Source organism: Nylanderia fulva, unplaced genomic scaffold (genome assembly GCF_048542155.1).
Source record: "Nylanderia fulva isolate GAGA-0341 unplaced genomic scaffold, ASM4854215v1 Scaffold246, whole genome shotgun sequence".
Taxonomy (NCBI): domain Eukaryota; kingdom Metazoa; phylum Arthropoda; class Insecta; order Hymenoptera; family Formicidae; genus Nylanderia; species Nylanderia fulva.
This window is the reverse complement of record NW_028190310.1, coordinates 59,755-72,510: the sequence shown is the minus strand read 5'-3', so window position 1 is coordinate 72,510 and position 12,756 is coordinate 59,755. Positions and strand designations below refer to the sequence as shown.

Here is a 12,756-nt window from a genome sequence, read left to right as displayed (position 1 = left end):
GCGTTGCAGAAAATTATTATGAAAAAATAGTATAAATAAAATGATAACGTAACATAATAAAAGTATTTAATAAATATCAAAAAGTTGCAAATATCATTATATAAATATATATTTATAAAAGAATATGTTTATGATATACTAAACATGTGATATGCAATACTGCATATATGTAATTATATATAATATAAAAAAATATATCACATAATATACGAATACATCAGAATATTTAAAGTCTTCAAAGTGATGATAGTTCACATGATGTCAGATTTACCAAATGTTGACTTTGAACGAGATGTATATCAATTTATTGTAAGTAATGCAAAAAAACTTGAAGAGTTTATTTTTGACCAGCAGTTTTTCTCATTGAAATATTAATTCTTATATTTAGAGTAAAGCAAAAAAACTTGAAGAGTTTATTTTTGACCAGCAGTTTTTCTCATTGAAATATTAATTCTTATATTTAGAAATGTATGTAGAAGTTATAATATGCTCTATTACACATTTAAGGAGGCATATATAAATTATCAATTTTGATATTTTGACATGTTATGTAACAAGAGAAACATGATTATTCTTCATTAATAATATCAGAGGAGGCCACTTTTATATTCTACTTAATTTGTAGTTTCTTATTACTACTAAAATAAATGTACTTTTAATAAGAGTAAATAAAAAAAGCGATTTATAAATCATTGTCCGAAAAAAGATGTATAAGCTATGTCAAAGCTGATCTAAAATTTTTATGAAATCAGCTATAAATATTTTAGAAAGAAAATTAAATAATATAAAATTATGTTACTCAAAGAAATGTTTTGTGTGTACACACCGATAAAGTTAAAAAAAAAAGTAAAATTATTTGATACAGCAAAAATTGGAAAATTTATCTGCTCTAAAATGCAAGATGCCAAGTCAAAAATTAAAATTTAAAAACTTATGCAAATTTAAAATTAATATAAAATAAAAAGAAATAATAAAATTTTAGTTAAAAAAACTGGGCGCGCTGCTAAATAATATTCTAATGATATTAAAATTAAATTGTTACTTTTAAACTCATTGCAATTAAAAGGGGGGAGAAAGAATGAAAGAGGGTTAGAGAGGACGAAAGAAAGTGAAAGAGGACGAAAGAGGGTGAGAGGGAATGAAAGAGGGTGAAAGACGACGAAACAGGGTGAAAGAGGGTGAGAGGGAATGAAAAAGGGTGAGAGAGGACGAAAGAGGGTGAAAGAGGACGAAAGAGGGCGAAAGAGGGTGAAAGAGGACGAAAAAGGGTGAAAGAGGACGAAAGAGGGTGAGAAAGGACGTACGAGGGTGAAAGAGGTGAGAGAGAGTGAGAGAGGACGAAAGAGGGTGAAAGAGAATAAAAGAGGGTGAGAGGACGAAGGAGAGTGAAAGAGGACGAAAGAGGGTGAAAGAGAATGAAATAGGGTGAAAAAAAATGAAAGAGAGTGAGAGAAGACAAAGGAGAGTGAAAGAGGACGAAAGAGGGTGAAAGAGGTCGAAAAAGGGTGAGAGAGGACGAAATGAGGGTGAAAGAGGACGAAAGAGGGTGAAAGAGGGCGAAAGAGGGTGAGAGGGAATGAAAGAGGGTGAGACAGAATGAAAGAGGGTGAGACAGAATGAAAGAGGGTGAGAGAGGACGAAGGAGAGTGAAAGAGGACGAAAGAGGGTGAAAGAGAATGAAATAGGGTGAAAAAAAATGAAAGAGAGTGAGAGAAGACAAAGGAGAGTGAAAGAGGACGAAAGAGGGTGAAAGAGGTCGAAAAAGGGTGAGAGAGGACGAAAGAGGGTGAAAGAGGACGAAAGAGGACGAAAGAGGGTGAAAGAGGGCGAAATAGGGTGAAAGAGGACGAAAGAGGGTGAGAGAGGACGAAAGAGGGTGAAAGAGGGTGAGAGGACGAAAGAGGACGAAAGAGGGTGAAAGAGGGTGAAAGAGGACGAAAGAGAGTGAAAGAGGATGAAAGAGTGAGAGAGAATGAAAGAGGGTGAGAGAGGACGAAAGAGGGTGAAAGAGGCGAAAGATGGTGAAAAAGGACGAAAGAGGGTGAAAGAGGACGAAAGAGGGTGAGAGAGGACGAAAAAGGGTGAAAGAGGACGAAAGAGGGTGAGAGGACGAAAGAGGGTGAAAGAGGGCGAAAGAGGGTGAAAGAGGACGAAAGAGAGTGAAAGAGGATGAAAGAGTGAGAGAGAATGAAAGAGGGTGAGAGAGGACGAAAGAGGGTGAAAGAGGCGACAGATGGTGAAAGAGGACGAAAGAGGACGAAAGAGGGTGAAAGAGGCGAAAGATGGTGAAAGAGGACGAAAGAGGGTGAAAGAGGACAACAGAGGGTGAGAGAGAACAAAAAGACTGAAAAAATAGGACAAAAGAGGGTGAGTTAGGGCGAAAGAGGGGTGGGAGTGGGGGTGGGGGTGGGGGCGGGATGTGGGAGGGAAAGGGGTGGGTGGAAGTTGAGGGAGGTGTGAGTGAAAGGTGAGAAGAGATTTATATATATATATAATCCTGATGACGTCAGCGGACGCGGACAGAGAAGAAGAAGAAGAAGAAGAAGAAGAAGACGACGTTTCTTAATTTTTCATGAAAAACGTCACTTTTTGACCGCTTGTATCTCCGGAACGGCTTGACCGATTTTATTTTTTCTTGGCTCAAATTACTCGTGGCGATGCCGCCTTTCAGGTTATGTTACGTGCAATTCAAAATTTTTTATATTTTAGTAGTTCTACACCCCCAAAAAATGGACTTTGATGGTGCAGGATAAGGAGACTTGTAGTGCCTTTTAAGGTCTTTTAGGGTTTGAACATGGCCGGAGACACTACCGCGTCTCCTGATATGAGATTGTCTGCGAACCACGCGTGTTTGATATGTGTATAGTTTGATGTATATCCCCAAAGTATAGAAATATCCCCAAAGCATACATGTACATACGCTTGAGATTTTGTCCCCGTTATATGCTTACGACATATATACATATATATGATTTTTTATTCAGTTTAACCCGTTTTATTTCTATAACGGATAAAGCGATTGATTTGATGAGACACTCTGTATAATAATAAGATTTATAAAATGAATTTATTTCTTCAATTATCAATTATTATATTGTGGTAGAAGAAAACGTTAGCACATTGAGTGTCGAGCTGACCTCCACCTCCTCCTCCTATGTCCAACACCGTACATTACAATTTGGTACCGTCTCAAATATATCGGTGATCACAAACGGCAAACACAATAAAAATGCATAAAATCAATAAACAATATAATTTAAAAAATATTAAAAAATATTAAAATAAAACTTAAAAATTATAAATTATTTATAAATTATACAACGCATACATTGAAGTCACTTTGGTCACAAACCTTGTACAGAGTGTCTCAAGTCAATTGCTCTATCCATTGAAGAAATATAACAGGTTAAACTGCATAAAAGGTCCTCCATTTAGCTACTTTCAAAATAATTAACAAGAAATTAATTTAAAAAGATCAGTCAATCCGCAAACAGAAGCGCGCCACAAGATGAAACAAGCCGCTGTAACTTGATACACAGCGCACAGTGAAACAAAGGAACGTTCTACGAAAAACGATAGTGCGCTATGTGCAAGTGATTTTGTTGCAAAACGGACTTTTTTACTCACGTTTAATTCATTCTATCATTCTATCTCCATGTATCAGATGAGAAGGATAGACCTAGAATGCCCTATAGAACACAATGAATTGATGCAAAAAAAAACACGAAGTTGCTTATAAAAAGAAGTATGCAGCTGTATTTTGAATATTACAATTTTTTTAACAATTATCTATTTTCTTTAAAACTAATTGATTGATCTTATTATATTGTGCAAAAAATATTAATGTTATTAATAACTAGGATTTAAAAAATATTAAGTTATGATTACCGAAAATAGAATATTTTACATTTTGTCAAAAAGTTGTTAACTTCTAATCTTTTTAACTCAGAGAGTACTTCATAAAAAATAATTTTATTATAGTGTTTTTGAATGTTCTCGAGATAAAAGAATAAAAAAAAGAACTAAAGAAATATGTAAAAAAATGGAGGGTTCCATTTTAAGAAATTAGGTTGACTATGAAATGACCTCTAAATTTGACCCAAAGGTCAAAGAGTCGAGGTCACTAATAAATGTCTTATAATAAGCCCTACAAGTTTTATTGGAAACGTTTTTTTCTACCATGTTTAGTTTTCGAAATATTCAAGTGGCCCGAAACTTTTGAAACACTCTTTATATGTTAAAAAAACAAAATCAATATCTCTACTTTGAAAGCAACGTATATAATGCAAGTTGACGGCATGTTGCAAAATAAATCCTATGTTTTATATACTATATGGTTATAAGACAAATGCATCATTTGAGATCATACATTTATACAACTTATAAATTATAATAAGAATATTAGATCGGCTCTTTTAATTTAAAATACGATATACACCTCCTTCTCGGCCACAGAGCCAAACGCGATGTTATTGCGAAATTAAGGAATCTGAGAACTTATAAATTATTACTTTCTCTTACATTAAATGCTTTATTATTTGTAAATAATTTTCCTAAACTTGATTTTAATTATCTCTTGTGCAAGACAAATAGGGAATATTATGCATCGTTCTCAGGCGGAAAATACTCTATTTTCAGTATTAGTGGCGCCATCTGTTAGTGACCTCGAATTATGTGTTTAATATATATACGTAATGTCCCCAAATCATACATTTAATATATGGATACTTTGAGACCTGACCCCAAAGTATACAAAAGTCTCCAAAATATGTATTCGCCCGAAATTTTTTTCCCAAAGTAAACGCTTAACATATACAGGGTGTCCCAAAATGGGCGAACCACCCGCAAGATAGAGTAGGTTAAACTGAATAAAAAAGTCCTGTACCATTTTGCGATTTTCGCAATAGTTAAAGAAATATTAATTATAAAAGATAAGCCAATCGGCGCCCGGTACGAGCGCGCGGCGCAAAGCGATCCTCCCACCGCTTCGTCGGCGCGCCTAGTATCAAGTAACAATGGAAGGCTAATCTACTCTATCTGTATCTTGCGGGTGGTTCGCCCATTCTGGGACACCTTGTATATATTTATATATACACATATATATATGTATATATATATACATATGTATATATACATATATATGTATATAGAATATAATGTGTTGCTGAAATAAATAAATAATAATAATCAAAATAATTAGAATGTACTCTTATAATAAAAGAAAAAAACTGAATAACTAATTCGATCTGAAAAGAAACTCCGACATCCTGAGGTTAGAATATAAACCAAGATCTCAGGTTGAAAGTCAATGAATAGTTACAGAGATGCACAATCACGTACCTTGGGAGACAGAAAATAACGTGAAAATACATAGAAAGAACGGGGCTTCTGCGATATTCGTCAGATTAATCTCTTTAGATTAGAAAGGTTTCCTGAACCTAAGGAGATTGAAAGTGATCTAAAATCTGCGAATTAAAACCAAGACCAGCCAGAAGCCCTTGTGCTCGTCTCGGATACACTCTGGTGGTAGGCAGCCTCGCCTTAAAGACTTTCCGTCTTCCTTGTATTACATCTCTGTTTTGATTTGAACTCGAGGAATAGTAGCTGTTGAGAGACGGAATTCCAAAGAATGAGATGTACTCAATGTTGATAAATCAACTTGCAAACTTGACTTTAAACAAGAGAATAAAATATGTAGCTCAACTGAAACGACACAGACAGGATGGCTACTACGAACGAACGACAAAGACGACCAAGCGTAGCCAAGAGGGAGAAGAAGCGTTACCAGCGCCGCTGGTTGAGAGACGGAAAGCCATTAACGGAGGAGCGCAAGCGCAGGGTCAAGCAGCCGCCGACGCGACAACCCGACCACTCGCGCGAGATTTCTAAACAGTATACCTTCCGGAAGATGTTATTTGCAGTTCTGTTGATGCAACAATATCAAGTAATTATAAAAGACAAGCTGTAGAATACTGGAGAAGTGCAAAAACCAAACCAAGATTACTTGAAGGAATTAGACTAAAATTCAGAAAAGTTATATCAATACAACTACGACGATAAGAGGAGCAAATCAATGAAGATAGTAATAAATTGGAAAAATTAAAAAGAATTTCTCATACACATTAAATTGTAAAAACGACGCTTATAGCTACATTTGACGCTTCTACAACACACGATGTTATAAAAATTGCATTGTGGAAACATAATATTATAACACATACACACACACACACACACGCACGCACGCGCGTATAGATGCAGATGAATTTGGTGACATTCAATATTTTTTAATTTTTTGTCATTATAAAATTTCTAAATTTTACAAAAATAACAGTTGAAAATAAGGATATATTAAAAAATGTAAATAATATATATATGTATAAATTATAATATATACATTTTTTATTGATAATTCATTCTTTCTGTGAGAGTATGAAGAAAAATGATGATCACAAGTAGCGAACATTTGGCAGATAACTCGACGAATGGAGCACGTATAGAGGTGTTTCCAGCTTATTTCTGAAAAATGTGATGTTGAAATACAACTTTATTAAATATGATTAGCATTAAATGGACTTTCAAAATTGTTATAAAAACTTTTTTTTTAATTATTTTAAAAATTATGGAGGAGGGAAAATTTCGAAAAATTAGACATGTTTGAAAAATTTGATTGCACTGTTTTAAAAAACATTAAAAACTATAAAATTTTTCCCCCCTACGGAAAATAAATAAATGAATGCAAGAGAAAAATATAGATCCGAAAATCGCTGAATCGGGAATCGTCTTATACGTTAAATTTATATTTATATTACAGAGCCTTGTTAAAACTCTTATATTTGATACACGCTGGCTTAAAAAATGCGTTTGTTTACCAACATTAATATATATAACAGAGAAAAGTATAGAATCGAAAGGATCTGAATAGCTCAGCTGGAAGAGCAGTCGCCCGGCAAGCGAAAGGTCTCGGGTTCGATTCCCGATTCAGCGATTTTTGGATCTATATTTTTCTCTTGCATTCATTTATTTATTTTCCGTAGGGGGGTTAAAGGGGTATTGAAATTAAATCTCAAAATATGAGATTATTTCATATTTAAAATCTTGGCCGTGTCCAAGTAAAAATTTGGTGCCTTGTGCACCGGTATTTATTTCTAACGAAAAATTATTTAGTTTCGTTAGGATAACGCATTGTCATCCGCGATTTGGCTCTTGTTGCCCATTTGAAATCAAGGTTGTTAAGTAATTGACCACACTGACTCTATGAATATCTTTATTTTAGCGACATGCGACCCTAAATTGGGTCTTTTTTCAGCTTAGTTTTAATATACAAAAAATTATTTGTTAGACATATTTGCGATTAGAGACATATCAATTTGTAAGGTTCTAAATTAAAAATTATTAAACGTTAAATAACTAATTCAAGTAAAAATTCGATCGTCATTAACTGTATTCGCAAAATCAAAGATTAACATAAGCATGATGAAATTGATGTCTCTAATCGCAAATATGTCTAACAAATAATTTTTTGTATATTAAAACTAAACTGGATAAGGATTCAATTTAGGGTCGAAACGTCGCTAAAATAAAGATATTCATCTATAGTCATATTTATGATCAATTACTTAACAACTTTGTTTTTAATTTAGACTGACAATTAATAATTTATCTTGGTTTTTATTTAAAACTTTTTTTTATATTTTTTCCCGTTTTAACGGTATTAGTTCAGAAATAGAAAACTGATTATTTTCAAGGAGGTGTTTTATCTTTTAAACGTCGAGATACGCAGCTTAAAAAAATACGGCTCTAATATTTTTCAATGCTCTACAATATATTGAAAACTCATTAAAATCGGGATAATGCATCCAACATTTCGTGCGCCATCGGCATTATGTGTGCTATTGGAATAATGCGCGTATTACTTGATACGCTATTGAGATAGTGCGTGATTTATTTTGTGTGCTATCAAGATGTATGTTAAAGATATGTGGGCTATCGGGAATTATGTTAAATTTGTCGTGGGCTATCAGGATGTGAGCTATTGCACCGCGCGCTAAGACCCCGCTAGGATCCCGCTCAAATAAAACTAACCGGAAGTCTTCGTACTCTTGTGGAGAGTAAGTTTGAATAAATACTTGAATACTCTCGTAGAAATATTATACTCTTGTAATGAGTAATTTTGATAAATATTTGAATCTTATTACATTCTCAATCTGAAGAAAGAATATATTGAATGTATCAATTTATTAATAATTTAGGCCATTCTTTCCGACCTATGCTTTTAGAATTCGGCCGTCCTCCAGAAAATTTTCCTAATCCGTACCGGCATAACAATCATATTCACTTTAGAAAACTTCATTTCAAACACAACATGTCACGGCCTTTTTGCGGTTTCTGTGCGGGAAAGCACGAGATGAGGGACTGCGATGCAAGGAATAGATCGCCGGCATGCGCAAATTGTAAGAGGAATGGTTCCAATGAGCAGGCTAACATGGACTTTGCGTATAAGGCCACCAATGGAAGGTTATGCCCTATCCTATTTAAAAGAATAAAAGATAAAATTGCTAACATCAATTATGGGTAGATGGCTGGATCTTTCAGAGGACTTCACGCTATGTCATGTAAATTGTCAGTTTTTGTTTGCACAATATGATGAATTCTGACTTCATTTCATCAAGGCTGATTACCAGGCTATCTGTATGTCTGAAACGTGGCTCAGACAGGATATCACTGATGATATGATTAGGCTACCTGGCTATACTCTTTATAGATGCGACAGATGTATTAGGGGGGGGGAGGAGTTTCATTATACCTGACGGACACACTACAGGCCAATGTCCTAGCAGATTCTTCTGGGTCTCCAGCTGGCAAGCCTGAGTTTATTATTGCGGAAATTATACTCAAGTACGCCGCTAGGTTACTCTTGGTTACGTTGTCTACAGACTACCTAATATAGGTTATCTTGACAAATATTATCTTTCACAGGTTTCTTGATTTGCAGACGAACTATGCGCACTCCATCATTATGGGAGATTTCAATGCTGATCTTCTCCAGTGTACCTTTGACAGTCAGCAACTCAACACCCTTGTTGCCTCATCCAGTCTGTTTTTTGTGCCGTTTGACCCTACTCACCATCTTAGGAACTCAAGCACGCTCTTGGATCTGTGCATTAATGATGATGGGAAGAAGCTGGTGGAGTATGGACAGCATGGTGTTCCCTTCTTGTCAGCCCATGATCTGATCTACATTAAGTATGCCGTCAAGGTTAATCGTCGAATGGGTCCATTATCTGTAGAGATTAGAATGCCCTTGATGTGACGGCACTACAGCAGGATGTGCGTGACTTGGATTGGAGCGGTTTTTTTTTCGGCTGCTTCCATGGATGAAAAGATCAATTTTTTCAACTTCAAACTACTTGAACTGTTAGATACCCGTGCACCTCTAAGGAGACGTAACTTCAGGAACTTTTCTGCCCCCTGGTTGACGGAACATATACGTCAATATATGCGGGGTAGGAACCTAGCTAGAAGAGTTTGGCGGAGAAGCAGGAAGAGTCAAGATTATGATAAATATAAGATACTACGAAACAAGACCCAGAATATAATACGGATTGCAAAAAAAGAATACTATCTCAACCTCTTTAGTGACCTGGATAGAACAAATGATATCTGGGGTACCCTGCGATATCTAAGACTGATCAGGGCCAAAAACTCTGATGCTGGCCTTTCCATATCAGTGAATAGCCTTAATGAGTTTTTTGTGGGTAATGCAAGGGGAGAGGATGGGACTGACCGTGGGCCTTCTTTTTCAGCACTTTTCAAGGGAACGTATGTCGAGGGTAGTTTTTATTGGAGCTACATCACACCACGAGTTATATCTAAATTGCTAGCCAGAGCTTCATCTAATGCGGTTGGTCTGGATGGCATTTCGCTTAAATATATTAGGCTCATCATGATCGCGGTTCTACCGATACTGGAGCATCTGCTTAACTTCTCCTTGCAGAATGGAGCGTTCCCGACTGCTTGGAAGACGGCTCTCATCTGCCCTATTCCGAAAATTAAGAATCCTACGATGTCACAGCACTATCGGCCGATCTTTATACTGCCTACGCTATCTAAAATTTTGAAGCGTGCTGCCTGTGAGCAGATATGTGACTATCTTGATGGGGCCAACCTGCTTGATCCTTATCAATCTGCTTATCGAAGGCATCATTCTACCCAAACCTGTTTGGTCCGTACACTGGAGGAGATCAGGTGTGCGGCTGATCGAAGAATGATTACCGTGTCTGTCTTTTTTGATTTCTTCAAAACGTTCGACGGAGTTGATCATCTGACTCGTGAGAAAACTAAAAAATCTAAATTTTTCCGACTCAACGTTGACATGGATCTACTTCTACTTGACAAATCGTACTCAGGTTGTCAGAGATCGAGCAGCTGACATATTGTCGGCTACATCCTACATCAGGCAGAGATCAGGTCGGCCCTCTATCGTCCGAAGCTCTGTAAACATCTCTTCCCGGCTGCACTAAGATCTCGACTGGTTACCACACTGATTCTTTCGCATGTGGACTACTGTTGTGCTGCTTTCACCGACTTGACATCTGAGCAGAATCTAAAGATTCAAAGGGCCTTGAATGCGTGCATAAGATTTATCGTCAATGCAAGAAGGGACGAGTACATCACACTTTTACAAAGATTCGCGTATGCTAAAGGTTGATGAGAGGTGGACTTACTTTGTATGCTGCCTGCTTTTCAATCTTTTACTAACAGGTCTACCTTATTATTTGTACGACAAACTTAATCACAGGGCCCAATTTTCTGCTAGAGACACACGGTCATCTAAGGATTCTTTGATTCCTCCGCAGTGTCGTACTGAGTTGTACAGACAATCCTTCGTTTCTGTTTCGATTAGACTCTAAAACAACTTGCCGCTTTCCATTAGAGGCGTGCGGACGGCAACTGATTTTAAACGTTTACTCTATGCGCATTTACTAGCAATTGACCCGTAGTACGCCGCTTGTGTTCTCTTACCCACCCAAGAAAGTGTGCTCCTTATTTTATATTCTATTATTTTGTTGATTTCTTTTACTTGAGACTTAGTCTAGAACATCTATAAATGAATTTCTATTGTGCAACATCACTCACATATGCTTATACATAAATTTTGTACCTGAAGCATCAAGCATGCATAAATTATGTGATATACATAACATACACTGACACAAGCACATATACACACACACACATACACACATACGTTCTACACACACACTTGTAATGTATGCTTATGTATTTTCTTTCTTTTTGTAAGATTTTAATAGGCGCTTGAAGGGACTTGCTCCCAGAGCGCAAATAAATTAAGCTCTCTCTCTCCCTCTCTCTTTCTCTCTCTCTCCCCCTCTCCCCCTCTCCTCCCTTTCCCCCGTCTTTCTCTTCCTCCCTTTTTACAATTTTCTCCCTCTCCCCTTCTCTCTCTCCAACTTTCTCTCTCTCCCTCTCTCCTTCTCTCTCTCCAATTTTCTTTCTCTCTCCCCCTTTTTCCCCCTCTCTTCCTCTCTCTCCTTTCCTCCTCCCTCCTTCCTCTCTCCCTCTCTCGCTCTCTCTCCCTCTCCCTCCCACCCTTTCCGTCTCCTTCTCCTTCTCCCCCCTCTCTCTCTCTTATAAACATTACTGCACCGACTTCTCAAGAGAAGCTGACGTCCCTTGCGTTGCTGAATTGCAACAGGTCGGTGCATCCTACTACCCGCAGGACGACCGTGGTACATCGCCTGCAAGTAATTATTTAGAATTCGAGATTTTTTTCGCGCTCTTATTAACGCACCGCCTACTCTCTCTCGCCGAGAGAGCGTCTTTCCTTCGAGTGGAGATATCACTATTAGTGACGCGTATGCGTTCTGCACCGGCGATTTGTTATATTCGCGGTTTTATGTTACCCCCGCGAGTGCCCCCGCGGCTATCATTTTTAGTACCTCTACTCGCGCCGAAATATCGATCCGCCCCGGCCGTATTAATGGTCCACGACATCTGATAGATATAGTTACACCGTTTTCGACCGATCGCATAAATCCGTGTGTACACCGAAACCGCATCCGATTTAAGTAATCCGTATTCTATTGTATTTTATGTTATTTCGTAGTTTTCGCGTTCCGATTAAATTTGTTGGTATTATTTTGTCTGATTATACTATTCTATATTATATTCTTTTGTATTATATGTTGTATTACTCGCGTTCCGATCGTACTTTTTTTGCGTTACTCGCGTTCTGATTATAGTATTATAGTCTTTGGTATTATATGTGTTCCGATTGTATTCTTTTTGTATTATATTTTATATCACTCACGTTCTGATTATATTTTTTCGTATTGTATTGATATTACTTTAATGTTTTAAAATAAATTCAATTTATTTTTATATCAAAACCGCGGAGTTCTGTCAATCTTGGGCCTTTCTTGAGCCCCGATCCTGGCTAGGCTATCCGAGCCCTCACGAAAGGGGTTGTTACACATTTCTAGGCCAATTTAACAGGGACATCATAAAGATACCATTTATGAATTTTATATATATATCTTACTGTCGTTTGTGAGAAAAATCCTAGTTTAATTGTTTTAAATTATCTATATTTCTTTTATTTTTTAGAAGTCCTTAATTAGATATAAATTATTTCTCTCTCTCGAAAGCACAAAATATAAATACAAAGTATTAAACCATAAGAAAAGAAATATTGATATAGTTTTTTAAAATACTTCAGTGAATTGATTACAA

General features: G+C 36.5%; 1 protein-coding gene across 1 annotated transcript in view; it reads left to right on the top strand.

Moving 5' to 3' along the window:
• Positions 1-12,756, top strand: part of LOC114935077 (multicopper oxidase 3-like) — a gene marked incomplete at its 3' end in the record, with an annotated part of 105,792 nt that overhangs the window by 39,042 nt on the left and 53,994 nt on the right. The window lies entirely within an intron of this gene.